At 49.4% G+C, this 21,773-nt stretch overlaps 1 pseudogene; it reads left to right on the top strand.

Annotated features, from left to right (window-relative positions):
• Positions 1–6,012: 6,012 nt before the first annotated feature.
• Positions 6,013–6,809, top strand: LOC101441468 (inorganic pyrophosphatase 2, mitochondrial pseudogene; annotated as a pseudogene).
• The last annotated feature ends 14,964 nt before the right edge of the window (positions 6,810–21,773 follow it).

Genomic DNA, 21,773 nt, shown 5'->3' with positions numbered 1-21,773 from the left:
AAGAGTGGATAAGCTGACAATGTATTTAGCACGGAGAGGCAGGGAAGGAGGACAGAGCCGGGGGTGAAGAGGGACGCTCAAGTCAGCCATACCCTTTGGTCCTCCCTCAGCTGTGAAGGCTAATACCTAAATTTTGTCGGGTCACCTACAGTTGGTCAGGAACTGGAAAACATACCTTAGCCAAACCCACAACAGACCAACACATAAACCCTGCCAGGGGACAGAGTTTTCCTGGATTGGGATGCTCTTCATTTCTTTTCCTGCTATCAAGCTACCTAGAAACTGATTTATGAATGAGATGGTTTCTTAGTGTGTTGGTTTTAAAATATGGACACAAATTCTTTAACAATCCTCTCCGCAAAAGAAAGAGTCTAAATTCCTTCCCATTCAGGGTGGGCTCGACTTGACTCATTTTTTTTTTTTTTCTTCCTTTTTTTAGGAAGTATGAGGGATTGAATCCAGGACCTCATATATGCAAAGCAGGTGCTCAACCACTGAGCTACACCTGCTCCCTGAACTTGATTTTTTAAAATTTATTGAAGTGTATCAGTTGCACATAAACATACATAAACAATAAATATATAGTAATAATTGTGAACTTAAGAAACAAACATACATAACATCATAAAGGGCTCTCATACCTTGCCCCTACCACCAATACCTTGCTTTGTTGTGAAACCTTTTTTTTTTTTTAAAGATTTATTTCTATTTATTTAATCCCCCCCCCACCCGGTTTTCTGTTTTCTGTGTCTTTTTGCTGCGTCTTGTTTCTTTGTCCGCTTCTGTTGTCGTCAGCGGCACGGGAAGTGTGGGTGGCGCCATTCCTCGGCAGGCTGCTCCCTCCTTCGCGCTGGGTGGCTCTCCTTATGGGTGCACTCCTTGCACGTGGGGCTCCCCTACGCGGGGGACACCCCTGCGTGGCAGGGCACTCCTTGTGCGCATCAGCACTGCGCATGGCCAGCTCAACACAGGTCAAGGGGGCCCGGGGCTTGAACCACGGACCTCCCATGTGGTAGACGGAAGCCCTAACCACTGGGCCAAAGTCCATTTCCCGTGAAACCTTTTTAACTAATGATTAAAGAGCATCCTTAAAGTATTACTACTAACCAAAGTATTTTCCCCCAATCCACCCTATTATTTTTATATCATTTATACATGAGCATACGTATACAATAAGTGTGTAGTAAAAGTTGTGAACTTACAAAGCAAACATGCATAACATCATATAGGGGTCTCATACATCAACCCACCACCAACAGCTTGCATTGTTGTCAGACATTTGTTACAAATTATGGAAGAATATTGTTGAAATCTTACTACTAATTATAGTCCTTATCTTACATTTGGTGTATTTTTCCCCCAACCCACCCTATTATTATTTTTAAAATATATTTTTATGACAGAAGTTGTAAACTTACAAAACAATCAGGCACATGCAAAATTCCCAAACAAAACCCCTCTATCAATACACCACACTGTGGTGGAACATTTGTTATAGATAATGAGATAATATCATCAGATTATTATCAGGTCCCTAGTGTACATTTGGCACAATTTTTCCATATGCCCCCATTATCAGCATACTTTGGCATAGATGCAAGAATATTACATTATTACTGTTAACCACAGTCCATAGGTCACTCCAGTTGTATGTTTCCCATGCTTCTCCACATTCTCACCACCCTGCAATAATGATATACATCTGCTCTACGTCACAAAGGACACTCTTGCATCTGTACCATCACCCACAATTATTAACTACCTCTGGGTTTAACTGTGCTTTTCAGTCCCTAGATTATTCTCTAGCTTTCTGTCACTTGGCATTTATATCCCTAGATTACCATTTTCAGCTACATTCCCATTTATAAACCAGCTGTTACTCACTATAATGTGTTACCATCCAATATACATTTCCACAATTTTACAGTAAAACTAATTAAAACCTCTACATGTATTAAATATCAGTAGTTCATCTCGGTCCTCCTCTTATCCCCTTTAAGAATCCACCACCTACCACCAGGTCTTGAAGATATTTTCCTACATTTTCTTCTAGGAGTTTTATGGTTCTTGCTTTTATATTTAGGTTTTTGATCCATTTTGAGTTAATTTTTGTTTAAGGTGTAAGATAGCGGTTCTCTTTCCTTCTTTTGGCTAGTACATTAATCAGCCAAAGGGGTGCTGATGCAAAATACCAGAAATTGGTTGATTTTTATTTATTTGGGGTAGGAGTTTACAGATACCAGGCCATAAAGCGTAAGTTAACTTCCCTCGCCAAAGTCTATTTTCACGTGTTGGAGCAAGATGGCTGCTGATGTCTGCAAGGGTTCAGGTTTTCTGGGTTTCTCCCTTCCAGGGTTTTGCTTCTCTCTGGGTTCAAGGTTCCTTCCTTCCTAGGACTTACTCTTTCCTGGGCTCATGGTTCCTTTCTTCCTGGGGCTTGCTTCTCTTTCCTCTGTGTGCTTACTTCCTGGGACTCCAGTTTAAGGCTTAAGCATCAAACTCCAACATCAAAAACCCTCAACTCTGTCCTTTGCCATGTCTTTTATCTGTGAATCCCCACCCACCAAGGGGTGTGGGCTGAGTACCCTAATGATGTGGCCCAATCAAAGCCCTAATCATTACTTAATCACACCCAGGTATAGACTGGATTACAAACATAATCCAATATCTATTTTTGGAATTTATAACCAGATCAAACTGCTATAGCTATGGATACCCACTTCTCCCAGCACCATCTATTGAATGAACTGTTCTGCATGAGTTGGATGGGTTTGACAAGCTAGTCAAAAATTACCTGACCATAGATGTGAGGGTCTGCTTCTGAACCATCAATTCGGTTCCATTGGTCTATGTGTCTATCTTTATCCCGGTACAAGCTATTTTTACCACTGTCAGCTAGGTAATTTTATTTAAAGTCTGGAAATGAGAGTCCTCCAAGTTTGCTTTTCCTTTTTAAGATTGTTTCTATCTATTTAGGACCCTTTTTAAGATTGTTTCTGTCCATTTAGGACCCAAATAAATTTAGTAATCATGTTTTCCATTTCTTTTTAAAATGCTGGTGGAACTTTTACCGGGACTGCATTGAATCCATATATCAATTTGCATAGAATTGACATCTGAATGATATTTAGTCTTTCAATCTGTGAGCATGGAATGTTCTTCCAATTATTTAGGTCTTTTTTATTTATTTATTTATTTTTTAATGAGTTGTAGTTTTCTGAATACAAGTGCTTTACATAATAGGTTAATTTTATTCCTGAATATTTGGGCTTTATCTGTCATATTTTATTTTCACCACTTTTTTACACTTTTAGTTACTCTTATTGATATAATCTTCATTTCGAGATTCTCTTCCAGGCCTCTCTCTCCTGTCTTTTATTTTCAGGCTGTAACATACCCTTTAGTAGTTCCTGCAAAGCAGGTCTCTTGGTTATAAACTCTCTCAGTTTCTGTTTATTTGTGAATATTCTCCACTCACCCTCATTTGTGAAAGACAGTCTTGCCAGATATATGATTCTTAGTTGGGAGTTTTTCTCTTGCAGTATCTTAAATCTATCACACCGCTCTCTTCTTGCCTCCATAGTTTCTGATGAGAAATCGGCACTTAATCTTATTGGGTATCCCTTATATGTTATTCATTGCTTTTCTCTTGCTGCTCTGAGAATTCTCTCTTTGCCTTTGGCATTTGACATTCTGATTAATATGTGTTGCAGAGTTGGGCTATTCGGATTTATTCGGATGGGAGTACATTGTGCTTCTTGGACATGGATATCTATGTCCTTCAATAGGGTTGAGAAATATTCTACCATTATTTCTTCAAATATTCATTCTGTCCCTTTTCCCATTTATTCTCCTTCTAGGACACCCATGACACATTTGTTTGCACATCTCTTGCTGTTGTTTAGTTCCCTGACAACTTGTTCAATTTTTTCCATTCTTTTCTTCACCTGTTCTTTTGTATGTTTGCTTTCAGAGGCCATTTCTTCAAACTCACCAATCCTTTCTTCTGCCTCCTCAAATCTGCTATTATATGATTCCTGTGTATTTTTAATTTCATTTATTGCAACTTTAATTCCTGTAAGACCTGCTATTTTTCTATGTATGCTTTCAAATTCTTCTTTGTGCTCATCCAATGTCTTTTTAATGTCCTTAATCTCTTTTACCATCTCATTGAATTTATTAAGGAAATTTGTTTGAACATCTATGATTAGTTGTCTCAACTCTTGTATGTCATCTGGAAGCTTATCTTGTTCCTTTAACTGGGCCATGTCTTCCAGTTTCTTGGTGTGGATTGTAATTTTTTGTTGGTGTCTTGGCATCTGGCTTACTAGAGTATTTATTCTGGGTGCATTACTGTCTTTAGTTTAGGCTTTTTTTTGCCCTTTCTCCCTTGCTGGTTGTGCAGTAGGAGCCAAGGATGTAGATGGTGCTATAAGCTGTGGAGGCTCAAGCTGCCCTCACTGCCCCAGGGACCAATGAAGCTTGTCCCAGTTTTCTCTTTTGCCAGGGAATGGGACCAAGCCACAGCTGTGTGGAATAATCCAAGTCATGCAGGCCTATACTCTAGTGGCCCAGAAAGATTGATGAAGCTTCATGTCCCTTTCTCCCCTGCCTGGAGCAGCGATAGAGCTACAGGTGTGGGCAATCTATGCCATGCCAGTCAAAATGACTGCAGTTGCCCCAGTAGACTTAGACTATTCATTCTATGCCAGCTGAACTTACCTTCAATTACCTGGAGAGGCTGGTGCAGGGCCTGCCAGCTTCCTCCCTGCTAGAAGTGGCACTGAAGCTTAGGCTAGGGCTGCAGGGTGATCTGGGTGAAAGAAACTAGTCCCTATTATTGCTGTGATTTTTGGTCAGCCTGGCTTCTCTTCATGTAGGGGGGGAGTCAAAATGGCGGCCACCGGTCTCTTTCTGACCTAGACAGTTCAAAATTTAGCTCTTCTTAGTGTTATACTTTAGCCAGCTGAATCCACCAGTCAGTAGCTGGAATCAGTGGCCAACTGTCTCTTCCTCCCCTGTTTCTGGGAAATGGAGTGTCCAACTCCAGTCACAGACTAGCTGCTGGGGCGGTTTGTGCTGCCAAAGTAGGATGATCACCAGCCTCTGCAGCATGGCCAGTAGTTTCCCAGAGAGGCTGGCGCAGGTGTCTCCAGCTTCCTCCCTGCCAGAGGTGGGGCTGGCTTAAGCTAGAGCTGCAATCTGGTTCCACCAGCACCGTGATTTTCAGTCCGCCCCTCTTCCCCTTGTGCCAGGGGCAGAATTAAAATGGCAGCCACCAGCCTCTTTTTGACTTGAACAAGTTCATACTTTAGCTGTTCTTAGAATTATACTTTAGCCTCCCCCAAATTTACTAATCAGTAGCTGCAGTTGGTGCCCAACCATCTCTTCACTTCCATTTTTGGGAAGTGGAGCTTCCAATTCCAGCCTCCGAAAAGCTCCCGAGGCGGCTTGTGCCTCCAGTGGAGGATGGGCACCGGCCTCTGTGGCGTGGAGCCTCTGCTTACGAATCTTCTCTGCAGATGGGCAGACTGCTCCTTCCATTCCTTCAAGGATGTTGCAGGATGCTCTTCTGGTCTGGAGCCCCCAGACAGGTGCTTTAGATAGCGCTGGGTGATTACTGCTGCCCTGGAGCAGGAGCTAACTCTAGGAGCTCCTTATTCTGCCACCATCTCGCTGGTTGTTCTCTTAACTTTTAATAAATGTAATGGGACAGAAGTGACAGTGTGTGATTTTCAAGACTGAATCATGAAAGATACTGTGGCTTCCACCATGCCCTCTTCAATTACTCATCCTAGGTGAGTCAAGTACCACGTTGAGAGGACACTCAAGCAACCCTTTGGCGAGGCCCACGTGGGAAAGATCTCGGGCCTCCTTTTGACAGTGATGTGGGGGACCCTCATGGAAGCAAACCCTCCAAACTTGGCAACATCTTGATCAAAACCTTGTGAACTGCCCTCCGCAGCCTGACTACCGGGAGTGCCGAACGCAGGCCCCGGGCCGCGCCGCGCTATGGCCCTGTACCGCACTGAGGAGCGTGGCGAGCCCTATTCGTGCAATTACCGCCTCTTCTTCAGAAAGTGACATTCCTACAAAGAGAGCACGAAATTATGAACATAAGAATGTGTTTAATACGGTTGTAGAAGTACCTCGTTGGACAAATGTTAAAATGGAGATTGCCACCGACGAGCCTTCGAATCCCACTAAACAAGATGTAAAGGATGGCAAGCTACGCTATGTGGCAAATATCTTCCCTCATGAGGGTTATATATGGAATTATGGTGCCCTCCCTCAGACTTGGGAAGATCCCCATCAAAAAGATAAGAGCACAGACTGCTGTGGAGATAATGATCCAATTGATGTTCATGAAATTGGCTCAAAGGTTTTTTTCTCGTGGAGAGGTTATTCGTGTGAAGATCCTTGGAATTTTGGTTCTTACTGATGAGGGTGAAACAGATTGGAAATCATTTGCTATCAATGTGAATGATCCTGAAGCATCAAAGTTCAATGATATTGGTCATGTCAGGAAGTACAGACCTGGCTACTTGGAAGCTGCACTTAATTGGTTTAGAATTTATAAGGTGCCAGAGGGAAAACCAGAAAACCAGTTTGCTTTTAATGGAGAATTCAGGAACAAGGCTTTTGCTCTTGAAGTTAGTGAATCTACTCATGAGTGTTGGAAAGCACTGCTTATGAAGAAGTGTGATGGAGGGGCTGTAAACCGTACAGACGTGCAGGTATGTGGTAGCCCTTTCTGTTGCGCTGGAGAGGAAGCAAGATCTTTAGTGAATTGGTATCATCTTCGCTGAGTAAAGAAAGTAATGAAGAAGAACAAATGTGGCACTTCCTCGGAAAGTAACTGGAACATTTGAAATTTTGCCCTCAAGTCTCCCAGCATCCTTTTCCCCTAAGTGCTAGAGAAAGACAAATGCATAAACATTTGCTCACTTCCTGCTGAAACTTTTTTTCTAAACTTTTTGAGATATGCAATATGTAAATAAACACCGTAATTTTTGAATTAAAAAAAAAAAACCTTGTGAATCCAGCTAAGCTACTCCCAAATTCCTGACCCACAGAATCTGAGAGATAAGGAATGTTTATTGTTTCAAGCCATTTAGATCAGGGGTAACTTGCTGCCTAGCAATAGATAAACACGTGCCTGGTGATCCTAGAGCAGGAGCACACTCAGTGCTACTTTGTCTCCAGGAGTTCTGAATCTAGGTCAAGGGTGCTCCTTATTTTTCATCTGGGTCTTCCTTGCTGTTGATCGTCAACGCAGGGCTGAGTGCCATAAAACAGCAGCCTGTCCTGGCAGGAATCAGAGGCAGATTGGTTCTTTCCGGGAACGAAGAGAGGTTGCAGCCTGGGAGGTTCCAATCCGGTTCTTGCATCCGTTACTCTGTGTTTATTTACGGGGAGATACTGAGTGATATTGACATGAGAACCGTCCTGTTCTCTAGAGATGCTGGAACCAGAAAGGTTGAGAGCCATCCTCTGAGAAGTCTCATGGACAGTGAGCCTTGCTCTCTTCAAGTGGTCACGATTCCAGGAACAAACTGCCTCCTGTCTGCTCCGTTCTGTCACTGCCGTCTCTTCTGAGGACAGGCACCCCAGCCCCATCCCCACCGCCCTCAGGCAGTGCCAAATAGCACCGACACACCCAGGCTCCTTCGCAAAATCGCAAAATCGTAGGCAGGCAACTGCCTTTTGTTACTTGACGCATCTTTATTTTGTTTCCCACTTGCACATTACAACACAATTGAGCAGGGTAAGATGTTCTCTTGTATCCCAGTTCTGAGAATATTTCCTCTGTTCACTTTGATTGGACTTTGGAAGGTTCCTGAGCCATTGAGTTTGTCTGTACCCTTTGCGCTTGGACAAATGGACTGTGAGAGTTTATAAGGAGATCCTGGCCGGTCATTAGTCACGTGATACTCACGAGGCCTGTTCATGTTGATTTTCTAAATTAGTTTCTTTTTTTAAGATTTATTTTTTTAATTTATTTCTCTCCCCTTCCCCCCCCCACCCCACCCCCGTTATCTGCTCTCTGCGTCCATTCACTGTGTGTTCTTCTGCGTCCACTTGCATTATCCGGTGGCACTGGGAAACTGCGTCTCTTTGTTGCGTCATCTTGCTGCATCAGTTCTCCGTGCGTGTGACACCATTCCTGGGCGGGCTGTACTTTATTTTCATGCGGGGCGTCTCTTCTTGCAGGGTGCACTCCTTGCGTGTTGGGGCACCCCTACGCCAGGGCGCCCCTGTGTGGCACGGCACTCCTTGCGTGCAGCAGCACTGCATGTGGGCCAGCTCACCACATGGGTCAGGAGGCCCTGGGGATCGAACCCTGGACCCTCCGTATGGTAGACGGGAGCTCTGTCAGTTGAGCCACGTCTGCTTCCCCTAAATTAGTTTTTGTCTCCGAGGGTCCCCAGTGCGTCATATTTGGAACCTGAAGTCACGCACTTTCTCCACGTCGCTATCTAGGTTCAGAGGGCAGGGGTTCTCAGGGTTTTGCAGCAGCATCAGAATCACCTGAAGAGCTTGTTAAATCTCCGATTTGCTGGAACGCACCCTGGGAGTTCAGGTCTAGGTAGTTCTCAGGGGCCCTGACGTGTCTGTGCACTTAGAGCAGCAGTGCGCCAGGCAACTCTGCATCCCACCAAGTTAAGTGCCGGAGCCTGTTGGCTTCCCTGCCTCAGATGAGAGACCCCGAGGCAGCTGCCTCGGTATTCCCAGGCCCCCCCACCCACCCACATGACCAGTTCTGTCCAGCCAGAGCCCTGTGCTAGTATTTGTGGATGTGTGCTCCCTATTTTTTATCTGGGTCCGCCTTGTTTTCAGACGTCCTCAGCTATGAACAGACCCCACAGAACAGCAGCCTTTCCCGGCAGCAATCCAAAGTGCCTGGTTCTTTTCAGGAAAGAAATAACCAAAGTTGTTCTCTGCGAGGTTCCAGCCTGATTGTCCCTCACCCACATAAGAGCTCACTGTCCCAGACTTAGCTCTTTGGGGGCAGGTACCTTGCCTCCCTCATAAGTTCCATCATGGTGCTCCCTAATACTGATTGGCAAATCAGAAAGTACCCGCCCTCCTATTTCCATATAAACTTGCTTACATGCATTTTCATATACACGTGTTCATAAGCCTGCTCACACCTGTGTACCCGATTTGTATTGATTAGGATTGGACTTGACTGTGAATAACAGAAACTTTTTTTTAATTGTCTAAAGTAAGAAATCAATTTGTTTCTGTCATGCAAACAAAGTTGGGAGAGAACAATACAGGCTTGGCACTGTGGTTCCACAAATTTGTCGGGAACCCAGGCTTCTGTTTCACTGCTTTCATCTTCAACGCCTAGCTTCCACTTCATGGTCCAAAGTGGCTGCCCACGCTCCAGCCATTGTGTTAACATTCCAACCAGCAGGTAAGAAGAGACAAAGAAGAGTAGGCCATTCCAAGAAGTGCCATATACCACTTCTGCTCATACCTCCTTGGTCAAAACTTAATCCCACGGCCACATCTAGCCCCAAAGGAGGCCAGGAAACATAGCCTTATGTCTGGTTAAGAATCAGGGATTCCTTTTCTACATAAAAAGGGGAAAAAAGGGTATTGGTGTTATTCTTTGGTTCAGATTGACCTCAGAATGAAGAAACGCAAACTCAGTACAGTCAAACGTTTATTTGATTACAGCTTGGTGTTGCCGCTCAAAGCTGGCCGAGGCACAGGTGGAAGTGCTCCCAGGGCTAGGGGGAGGCGGGCAGCTCAGTGCTACAGCTTGGCTCAGAGATGTCACAGCTTAGTGTGGCAAAGATGTAAGCACCCTGAGAGCTTCGGGGCTGTGCTCAATAGAGGTTCGCTGTGTCACTGCCCCTGGGGGTGGAGCCCCAAGTTGTGATGCTCTGATTGGTCAATCACTGGTTCCGTGTGAGGCCATTGGTTAGGTTTTGGAGACTAGATTAGCATTTCGTGTGACTGAGGAATGCTAACTGTGAGCTGTTGATTGGCTGTGTACTAAGTAAGGTAATGGATCCTATTGGTCGGCTCAGGATCCCTTATCCTATTGGTTGGCTCAAGACCCTCTGCCTAGGGGTGATGTTTGGTTACCAGCCTGCGCCTTCAGTTGGGTGATAATTGGCATTTTCTGCCTCACACAGAAGGAGATAGACAAAAGAAAAAAATCAGAGAGAGTGAGTTCAGGGGTCCCCCCCAATAGAGGAATACAAGGGATTCTGTGACTGGAAGAAAGAGAGGGGGTTACATACAGCAGGGAAGTCGGTGGACCCGGCAGATTGTCAGTAAAAGATCTCGGGATGGTCTCCCCCTCTCCCCGTCTCCCCCTCTCCCCGTCTCCCCCTCTCCCCCTCTTCCCCTTTTCTCTCCCCCTCCTTCCCTCTCTCTCTCCCTCTTCCCCTCCCCCTTTCCCCCTCCGCCTCCCTCCGTCTACCTCCCCCCATCTCCCTCCCTCCCCCTTCCCCCCCCCGCCCCTCTCCCCCCGCTCTCTCCCTCTCTCTCTCTCTCTCCCCCCAGCACCCCTTCAGTCTTGTTGAACCAGAATCCTGAGGAAAGGGTGGAGGCAATCTCTGTGGAAGAGCTTTGCCCCTCCTCATGTTTCCCAGCAAAGGAACTTCTAATAATACTTCCTGGCCCCTCTCCACCTGGGGAGGAGGAACAGCGAATGACTTCCGCGAGCAGTGAGCTTGGACGAGGGCACTGGGCATATGTGGCTCAGCCCCCCCTCCTCCTGGGGGCCCGCCAGTCCCTTGGCCGCGAGGCTCCGCTCTGTCCCGTGGTGACAGGCCTGGGCTCTCGCCCTGAGCCAACGCTGGGGCGGATCCGGGTGAGGCCAGGGTAGAGTGTCGGCGAGCCCACCGTGTCTCCCCCTCCAGCCGCAGTCGCCCAAGCTTCACCGGGCATAAAGCTGACGTTTTTATTTCCCTCTGCCCTGTCTGTTTTCCAGCGGGTTAGATTCAAGCAGGGAAATGAGGGGTGTCATTTACTGGCTCTCTCCTAAAGCCCCAGCAGCTGCTGTCCCCACCGGCCCCAGACTAGAGGCCACTTCCATGCTTTCTCACACCCAGCCAGGCCCCTCTGGATGGTGGAATAAGTTTTGTTGTGGTTGTTTTTTCAGGAGGTACTGGGGGTTGAACCTAGGACCTTGTGCATGGAAAGCAGGCACTCAACCACTGAGCTACATTCCCTCCCCAATGAGAGCGTGTTTTTGGTTTGTTTTGTTTTTAGAAGGTACCAGGGATCAAACCCAGGACCTTATACATGGGAAGCAGGTGCTCAACCTCTTGAGCTACATCCACTGCCCAGATGGAGGAATAATTGGCCACCTCTGTGGTAGAAAAGGCTCAGGTTCCCAGGCCATCTCCTGAGACATCACCTACCCAACCCCTCAAAGCCTGCAGGGAACCACATTTTTTTTTTTTTCTTAATAACATAGGCTTTTTTTTTTTCAGACTTATTTTATTTATTTCTCCCCACCCCCTCGTTGTTTGCACTTGCTGTGTCTGTTCGTCTTCCTTGTTTCTTTTAGGAGGTACCAGGAACTGAACCCGGGACCTCCAATGTGGGAGGGAGGTGCCTAATTGTTTGAGCCACCTCCATTCCCTGCTTTTGCTGTGTCTCTCATTATGTTTTCTCTACTTGTGTCTCTTGTTGCATCAGCTTGCTATGCCTGTCTGTCGTACCAGCTTGCTGCCTTGCTCAGCCTCTTCAGGAGGCACCAGGAACTTCCACTCCCTGCTTTCTTGTGTCTCTCATCATGTTTTTTTCTTGTCTCTTGGTGCGTCAGCTTGTCATGTCAGCTTGCCATGCCTGCCTGTCATGGCAGCTTGCTGTCTTCTTTAGGAGGCACTGGGAACGAAACCATGGACCTCCCGTGTGGTAGGCAGGAGCCCAATCACTTGAACCACATCTGCTTCCCAGAACCATATCTTTTATAGAATATTTAGAACTTAGACCTAAGTCTCTCTACAAAAGGGAACACTGAAAGGTGAATTAATTCACCCCGTTGTATAAGTGATGGATACTTGCTCCTATGCTGAAAGTAGGAAGGAGGGAGAAAGCCTGAGGCACTAGATCAGGGGTTCTTAACAAGGGGTCCATGAGCTTGAACTGAAATTAAAAAAAAAAAACAAACATTATTTTTAAGGGGATGTGTTGGTGGTGTGTGATATATTTATTAAATAATACACAGCATAGTGTGGACTTAGTGAGGGGTCCGTGGTTTTCACCTGACTGGCAAAGGGGTCCATGGAACAGAAAAGGTGAAGAGCCCCTGCACTGGAGGAAAGCCACAGGGGCCCAAGGGGGTCCCAAGACAAGCCTCAGCACCTTGCAGGCTTTCCTGGACAAGTCCACCTCAGGCCCACCCGCCTCACCTGCAAGGCCAAAGTCAGACAGGGGATGTGGCCCTGTTGATTCTGGGCTCAGGGTCACACAACTGGGTTCCCAAACTGTCCCAGGACACTCAGTGTGGCCGTGCCCGAGGGTGCTGGCCGAGGAGGCCACAGAGACTTCCAGGGACCTGCAGAGATTCCCTGGGAGCTGGTGCCACAGCCGGGGCAGGGGCGGGGGTCCCTGTCAGTGAGCTGGGATGGTGGGCCAGCTTTGGATGGATTGTGCAGCCCTGATTTTTAGTGAGGTTAACTGTGGTGGTTTGATATGATTTATGAATTCCCAAGAGACATATTGATTATGCTTGTAAACTGGTCTGTTCCTCTGGGCAGGATACCCTTTGATGGCATTCAATTCAAAAGCTATGTTTCTCGATCAAATTAAGATTAGGGCTTTGATTCGGCGACATCAGTAGGGCGTTGAGTCCCCACCCCCTTGGTGGGCTGTCACACACAAAAAAAAAAACAGCAGAGGGAGAGAGACGGCTCATTAGACACGGCAGAGGCCCCGGGAAGAGAGATGAGCCTGACAGTCTATTGTTGACCTTGTGAAGAGACCTGAGCCACTGAGCCCAGGAAGAAACGAGCCCCGGGGAGAGAAACAGGTCTTATGCCTGCCTGCAGCTGAGAGGGGAAGATGCTGGGCCCACGGAACCTTAAGAGGAAAGAGAAAGGCCGAACTCTCGCAGACATCACCTGCCATCTTGCTTCAACATGTGGCCAGCAGATTTGGGGTAAGGAAGTATCTCTTTTTTTTTCAAATGAAGCACTGGGCTTTTTTACCCCAATTTTTTTTTTTTAATTTATGCCCCCTCCTTGTTGCTTGCACTCACTCTCTGTGCTGTGTCCATTCATTGTGTGTTCTTCTGTGTCTGCTTATCTTTTTTCGTCTTTTCTTTAGGAGGCGCTGGATTCCAATCCCAGGACCTTCTGACATGGGAGAGAGGCCCTCAAGTGCTTGAGTCACCTCAGCTCCTGGTTTGTTGTGTCTCTCATTGTCTTTTTCCTCTGTGTCTCTTTCTTGTTGCGTCAGCTCTCCTCACGGGCCGCCAGCTCACCATGTGAGCCCAATTGCCTTTTTTTTTTTTAACCAGGAAGTCCCAGGAAGCGAACCCAGGACCTCCTATATGGTGGACGGGAGCCCAGTCACCTGAGCCACATCTGCTTCCCGAGGAAGTACCTCTTGTGGTACCTTGAGTTGGACTCTTTATGTTCTGGTAACTGTAAGCTTCTACCTCAAATAAATCCCCTTTATAAAAGCCAACAGAGACCTGGTATGTTGCATCTGCTCCCCTTTGGCTGACTACTACAGTAATGTTAACGGAAAAACTAGACTAAGGCAATCTCTTGTTGAGCCCACCCAACCCTGACCTCTAACCCCTCACCCCAGCTGGGAGGATGGAAGGGTGACTTCCTGACATCTTGACTGTCTTTAGAGGAAACTAAAGAACCCAAGAGGGAAGCGGATTTGGCTCAACAGATAGAGCATCCGTCTACCACATGGGAGGTCCGCGGTTCAAACCCCAGGCCTCCTTGACCCGTGTGGAGCTGGCCCACATGCAGTGCTGATGCGCACAAGGAGTGCCCTGCCACGCAGGGGTGTCCCCTGCGTAGAGGAGCCCCATGCATAAGGAGTGCGCCCCTCAAGGAGAGCCGCCCAGTGTGGAAAAAGCGCAGCCTGCCCAGGAGGGCATCACACACACAGAGAGCTGATGCAGCAAGATGATCCTACAAAAAAAGACACAGATTCCTGGTGCCGCTGACAAGAATACAAGCTGACACAGAAGAACACACAGCAAATGGACACAGAGAGCAGACAACGGGGCGGGGCGGGCAGGGAGAAGGGGAGAGAAATCAATAAAAAATAAATCTTAAAAAAAAAAAAAAAAAGAACCCCGGGACCCCTGCTCAAACCATGCCTGCCCCCAGACGCTCCCGCCTCCCCGTAACCTGCCTGGTTTGTCTTGCCGTTGCCACGTCCTCTCCTTCCCTTCCTGCCTCCTCCTCCTCCCCCGTCACCACCCACCCCAGGGAACTCCAGCCCATGAGGGGCCGAGCAGCCAGGCCGGGCAGGGACGCGCTGGCACCAGGTTGGAGGTGGGAGACCCCTGCCGGGCCCCTGCGGAGGCTTTGGCTTCTGGAGGACGGAGCTGGGTGATGGGCATGGGTAGAGAAGCGCTTCCAGCCCGGCAGCGGGGAGGGAGCAGCTCGGGGACTCAGGAAGCCAGCGTGAGGCCCCCTCTGCCGCGCTGCCAGCTCGGCCTGGCAGGTGCCGCCTGCCCCGTTCTGCCAGGTCCGCTGCTCAGGGCTGTGACATCCTGGACACAGGTAGAGATCTCCAAGGGAAATAACAAGGGCAGTAGAAGTAAAAATAAACAAAAAGGAATGAGTGGAAGGAGGAAGGGAAGCTGGAGGGGGAAAGAGGAGAGCAAAGGAGGAAGAGGTTAAGAGAAGACTGACCAGGGGGTTTGAAAACCCCAACCGGAAGGGAAGCCCGGAAGACAGAGCCTAAGCGTTCTGCAAGGGTGGGGTTCCGGGGCCCCCCAGCCTGGGCTCTTCACCCCTCCCCGCTCAGGGCTGGTCACCATCACCCTCCCCCACCCCCTGCCACCTGCCTCTGTGGCATTTCCAACGCCCCAGGCCGTTTCCCGAGGCTGCCCTCCACCCCCTGGTCAGGGCAGTCGCAGGGCCCTCCACGTCTGACTCCTTGTCCAGCCCCCGTCGCCCAGAGCCCTGGGGGGACACAGGGACCGTGTGTCCACTGCAGCTTAGCCCTCAGGCTCCCCCGGCCCCAGCCCTGGGAGGGGGCAGCTGGTGTCAAGGGAGCCTCTGAGCAGGGCCAGCTGGGCCACCCTGCAGGGTCCGTGCTGGGCTGCGCACGGGCGGGTCTCAGCTCCAGCCGCCCCCCAGGTCCCCACGAGGAGGGGAGGGCTCTCAGGAGAAAGGGACAGAGGGGAGCAAAACTGCCCCCTGTTGACAAGCTCTGGGTCAGGCTTCAGACTTTCCTGGTATGCAGAGTAGCGGGTGTTCTCTCTCGAGAATTCCCAGTTCCTGAGCTTTGGGCTTCCCCAACCAGGAGAGGTCCAGAGAGCCCCCCACCCCACCCTGGCTGCCCCCGGATCGGGTGGGGAAGTCGCGGCTGCACTGGCCGCCCCCTCCCAGCCTTTCCTCTTGCGCAGCCTGTTTCCATTCCACAGCGGGGAGACGTCAGCGCTGGGGAAGGGGCCCCAGCAGACCCTCGGCCCAGAAACGGGAAGAAGCAGCCCCAGCTGCTTCTCGGGACAGGAACTCTTGGGGGGCAGGGTCCCCCCACGAGTGGTGCATAAAAACTTGACACCCAAGCAGCACAGGCCCTGACCCAGCCCTGAAGCGGGCCGAGCTGCAGCCACAGACCTGAGGCAGTCCAGCCCCCACCGGGGACGGCCACGGTGGGGTCTCTCCCCCGGGCTTTCAGACCCTTCGTGCTGCGTAAGGAAGCAGCCATTTGCTGGAAGTTTCTGTGGTGCCTGAGCCTACACTCCCAGCGCCTTCGTGTCCGAGGTACCTAACCTGGTACCGTGAACTGGGCGACTACAGGCAGCAGAAACGTATTGGCCCCCCGTTCTGGAGGCTGAACCCTGAAATGGCAACGTGCCGGCGATCCTGACTCCGCCAATGCCTCCACACGTGGCCGTCGTCTCTCTGTCTCCTACAGACTGTGTCCAAATTTCTCTCCTTAACTTGGAGGCCCCAGTCCTACTGGCTTTGGGTGGGTCCTTGGTTTGGCTTCATCTTACTAGTAACATCTTTGAAGATCCTATTTCCAAATAGGGTCACATTCGCAGGACCAGGGATTCAGCCTTGACCACACCTTTTGGGGGACACAATTCAACTATGAGACCAGGCTTGTGGTTTCTTTGGACTCGGGAAAAATGACAACATCCTCTATCCTCTCTCTGCCCCTCTCTGCTGGAGGCTCGCTGCCTCTGAAAGACCAATCATCGGTCTTATCTCCTGCAAAGACCAAAGCCAGTTTGGGGGAAGTGGATGTGGCTCAAGCCATTGGGTACCCGCCTACCACAGGGGAGGCCCCAGGTTTGGTTCCCGGTACCTCCTAAAGAAGCCAAGCAAGACAGTGAGCGGATGTGGCAAGCTGATGCAAGAAGATGACTCAATGAGGAGACACAACAAGGAAACACAATGAGAGACACAACAAGCAGAAAGCGGAGGAGGCTCAAGTGATTGGGCACCTCCCTCCCACATGGGAGGTCCTGGGTTCTCTTCCCAGCACCTCCTAAAAAGAAGACAAGCAGACAAAGAGAGCACACAACGAAACAGACACAGAGAGCAGACAGTGAGCACAAACAATGGGGAGGAGAGAATAAATCAAATAAATCTTTAAAAAATTAATAATAAAATAAAACCAGTTTGAGGCACAGAAGCAATTGGCCTTTTTAACCTGACATAAGTAATCCTGAAGAAAGGGGAAACGGACTTTGGCCCAGTGGTTAGGGCGTCCGTCTACCATATGGGAGGTCCGCGGTTCAAACCCCGGGCCTCCTTGACCCGTGTGGAGCTGGCCATGCGCAGTGCTGATGCGCGCAAGGAGTGCCGTGCCATGCAAGGGTGTCCCCCGCCTGGGGGAGCCCCACGCGCAAGGAGTGCGCCCGTGAGGAAAGCCGCCCAGCGTGAAAAGAAAGAGCAGCCTGCCCAGAAATGGCGCCGCCCCCACTTCCTGTGCCGCTGACGACAACGGAAGCGGACAAAGAAACAAGACGCAGCAAATAGACACAGAGAACAGACAACCAGGGGAGGGGGGGAAATTAAATAAATAAATAAATCTTAAAAAAAAAAAAAAATCCTGAAGAAAGCATCTTCCTAGGTAAAGCTGTACTCCCATTCCTGTCTATCTCTGCTTACTGACTACTTAGCCTTCTCTAGAGTTGATCTCTCTCACATACGACTTTACTGAAAGTAGCAAGAAGGAACCAGCAAATACTAATACTTTTTGGTGGTACCTCTGAAAGTGAAGTATAGAACTATCATATGACCTAGCAATCCCTCTTCTTGGGTATACTCTGTGTGTTTATTAATGGGGAGATACTGAGATACTGATATGAGAATCATTACATTCTCTAGAGATTCTTTTTTTTTTAATATTTATTTTATTTATTTATGTCCTGCCTCGTTGTTTGTGCACACTATCTGCTCTCTGTGTCCATTCACTGTGTATTCTCTTGTCTTCTCTTTAGGAGGCACCAGGAACCAAATCCAGGACCTCCTATGTGGGAGAGAGGCGCTCAGTCACCTGAGCTCCACTTTGTTGTGTCTCTCATCGTCTTTCCTTTGTGTCTCCTTGTTATGTCAGCTCGCCACTCCAGCCCGGGGCGCGGTCTTGCTCATCTTCTCCAGGAGTCACCGGGAACCAAACCCAGGACCTTCCATGTGGTAGGTGGGAGCTCAATCGCTTGAGCCACATCTGCTCCCCTCTAGAGATTCTTGAACCAGAAAGGTATCAGAGAGGCTGTCTTGCCGAAGGTCGGCTGTGGGATCCTGGACTCCTGCCACAGGGCCTGACGAAAGGGCAGGCCCGCCAGTCTCTCATTCTGCCTTCTCCTCCTCCGTCAACATCTAGCTGCTCTGTGGGCTTCTTGGCTGATTCCCGTCTCCAGTCTCTTGCTCTGCCTCAGGGTTTCTCTGTCTTTCTGCAGCTCTGGGTGATCCTGGAGTCCTCTCTCATATGGCAGGGGAAAATGGCAGCTGTCCTCCCTGTGTGGTTCTGCTTTCAGGTCTCCACTTATCCAAGACTCCAGCAAGGGGGCCGAGACCCACCCTGGGTCACGCCTCACTGAAGTCCTCCAATCAAAGGCCCCCAACTGAATCCAATCCAATCAAAGGGTCCCTCCCCCACAGGAATGGATGAGCTCCAAAACATTATCCTTTCTGGGAGTCACAAAAGCTTCAAACTGCCACGCGACCTGAGCTCCAGCCATCACATCCACATTCCAGCTAGCAGGAAGGCAGGAGGGACAGAAAAGGGACTGCTCTGTCCCTTTAAGGCTACTTCCCAGAAGTTATACACACACTTCTACTCACCGGCCATTAGCCAGAATGAGGCTCCAGGCCACATGGCAGATGCAAGGGAGGCTGGGATGGCAGTTTTCAGTCCAGGCAGCCACGTGCCTAACCAAAAATCAGGGCTCCATTTTTAAGGAAAAAGAGGGAACAGACACTAGGGGGCAATAGCAATCTCTGCCATATTACTCCTGAAATGGTATAAAAGAAGAAATGCCCCATCCTAAACCACCAGGCTGCACAGTCCCAGCTTGTCCTCACTGGAAGGTTTCTCCTCCAAGATCAAGTCAGGCTTTGATTTTTATTGGAGAAGATGACATTTCCCTGTGCCTCCACCCATTGCTCCTACTGCCTTTGCATAGCCAGGGGTTCTCCCTCCAGCTTTAACTCTTCTTTATGAGCATGAAAGAACAATCTCCCAAGCTAGAAAGGTCCCTAACAGCATGCCCAGCCACCACCTTCAGGGGTGCGCAGGCGGCCTCGGAGAAGGACACGGGGCCGCGGGCCGGCTCCTCCAGGGTCCCTGTCGCGTCTGCTCAATACCAGTGTCTGCTCAAGGCATTCCTGTGCTTTCCACCGGTGATTTCCCTCTTTAAAAAAGCAAAGTGATAAAGTCTAGCCAGCCTCCAAAGGGTTGCTCAGATTTTTTTCTTTTTTCCATTTCTAACCCCCTTGGACCAGCCCTTTGCCCCATTAAACAAATCCCCTGCCTCCCGTCAGCCAATGCACAGATGACCACTCAATTCCTTCTCTGGGCCAGCCTGAGCCTTAGACATGGAGGAACCAGCAGGCAAGAGACAGGTCTACAGACAGTGAACTGAGCACACAAGAGCGGACGTGCCTTTTCTTACTCGTTTATTTAAGAAATACTAAGAACTTATGTTGCAACAATGCTTATAACAGATATTTTCAAACAACCAGCTGTCCACCTACAGGGGTCGCATCATTATAAACTCCATGCAATGGAACACTGTGCAGTTTGAAAACAAAAAAGCAAGCCCTCTCTACGGACTGTTCTGGAAAGATCTCCAGGGTACATTGCTACCTAAAAAGAGCAAAGTTCAGAGCAGAGTGTGAATAATATGCTGTCATTCATATCAGCAGGGGGGAAATAGAATATATATTTGCAAGTGATAAGGCAGAAGCGGGGAACAGGAAGGGACCTTGGATACTGTTCAATGGGCAGGAAACAGACCAAAATATCAACTCGGGTGGTGGAACTGGGGGTGATTTTGTTTTCATCTACTCTTTTGACTTCCACAAATGTGCTACCACAAGCAGGCTTTACAGTCAGAAGTGATCTTTTATTCGGATTTAGTCGCTGGCCTTATTCAGTCATTTCCGCTTTACTGCCCGCGGGGGCGGGAGGCGACGCCAGGGGACACCCTGCGGGCTGGGGGCAGCTGGGAGCCGGGCTGCGGGCGGCCTGTGGTTCCGGGAGCGGCCGGCAGGGGTCAGCAGCACCCCGCAGCCGCCCGCCGCCGGCCGCAGGTGAGGCTTGCGCGGCGCCCCCAGGAGAGCGCCTCCCCGCCGCCCTCGGAGCCGCGCGACCCGCCGTTCCCTTCCCACGTGCGCCGGTCTCGGGCCACTTCCCACTCAACGGCGGTCACTGGGTCCCGGAGGGCCACCGCTGTCAGGGAGCTGGAGGGCCTTGGGGTGGGGGTGGGATTCCCGGGGCCGCCCCCTGCAGAGAGACCCTGGACAAAGGGCAGCCTCTTAGGCGGAGGCCTGGGCGCCAGGAACCCAGCCCTCCCTGGGGAGAGCGGACAGGAAACTGAGGCCGTTTCCGGGGCTGGGACAGGGCCGGAGGTCGGAGGGGGGGTGGGGGTGGGGAGCTCATCCTGTCCCAGGAGGGAAGGGGCTGCTCCCAGCTGGGCTGAAGCACCACCCGGGGCGGGAGAACCTGCCCCCCAGGAGGCTTGGGGGCCCCTGTTAAGGACTAAGGACCCCGAGAGGCACTTTCCACGGAGAGGGAAAACCGCCCTTGTGGGTAGAATCAGCACGAGGCTGAGAATGAGAAAACCTGCCCTCAGTACTGTCCTCTAGAGACTTCTCTACCTATTCTTCTCAGTTAGGTCATCTGAACACAGAGGTTAGATAAAGTGACCTTTAAGCCTCTTCGGCTCTGATATTCTATGAATCTAAAAAACTCCAGTTCCTCCTCCCTCCCCACCCCAGAGCTGGCCTTAGCCCCGGGGAGCCCTGGCTGGACCGGGTCAGGCCCCCTCCCCCGAACATATGGTCTCTGGAAAGTGTCTGGGCAAAAGCCCTTTGAAAAGCTGGACCCAGGCCATCCTGAAGGAGGGGCAGGAAGAGACTATTGGCCAAAAGCCTGGACAAAATGAAACCAGCAGCTCTGCCCTGGCCCCCACTTGACGAGTGAGCGTTGAGGGAGATGAATGTTTCCCGGGGCAAAATCAGTCCAAAATTGCTCCCCTGCCCTCTGGCGCCACAGCAGCTCTTCCAGCCCCCAAATGTTTTATTTACGCTCTTCCCACACCGGGAAGAAAGGACAGAGAAGGATAAGTTATTTTTAGGATGGCCACTGTTAAAAGAAACATATATTACATATGTGAAAATAATACCGTTAATCTTAGCATGCTAACTTAAGTTTGGCCTCTAGGTACATTTATATATAGCCAGTCCTCAAGGGATCAATTCTTGCGAGAGGCAAGCATCACGCCCAGTCATTCAAATTTCTGACCCTGAGATTCTGGACTTCGTGGGCAAGACAGATCAGGCATAAGACATTAATTAAGCAGACACATCTTTCTGAGGAAGTTTCCTCACAGCATGGCAACCTCAGGCCTGTCAGACTGCTTACATGGTGGCTGAAGGCTTCAGCGTTAAGTGTCCCAGGGAACAAAGCAGAAGCTCTATGGCCTTTTATAACCTACTCTTGAAGTCACATAGTGCCACTTATGGCATACTCTATTAGTCAAAACAGTCACAAAAATCCTCTCAGTTTCTAGGCAGGAGGCTGAGGCCCGGCCTCTTGATGGAAGCCTGTCCAAGAAATCCCAAACTAGAGTTCCATAGGTGAGCCCTTCCTGAATTCTTGACCCACACCAACTGAGAGAGAACTAGTTTTGATTGTTGTTTTAAACACTATGTTTGGGGGTAATTTGTTTCACCGGCAATACATGTCTGGGAGAGCTAGCACCATAGTAATAATAGTTTCACTCAAAAATGCTCAATGGATGCAGAAACGAATGGGTGAAAGTCTGATGGAGACTAAAATTTTTACACAGAGTTAAAATGTCCGCTCGCAAAATATTTATTAATTACAAAGGGAAAAATCTTAATGTTAGAGTAGCA

The sequence above is a fragment of the Dasypus novemcinctus genome, chromosome 20 (genome assembly GCF_030445035.2).
Source record: "Dasypus novemcinctus isolate mDasNov1 chromosome 20, mDasNov1.1.hap2, whole genome shotgun sequence".
Lineage (NCBI taxonomy): Eukaryota > Metazoa > Chordata > Mammalia > Cingulata > Dasypodidae > Dasypus > Dasypus novemcinctus.
The sequence above is the reverse complement of the archived record's forward strand: the minus strand, read 5'-3'. Positions and strand labels throughout refer to the sequence as shown.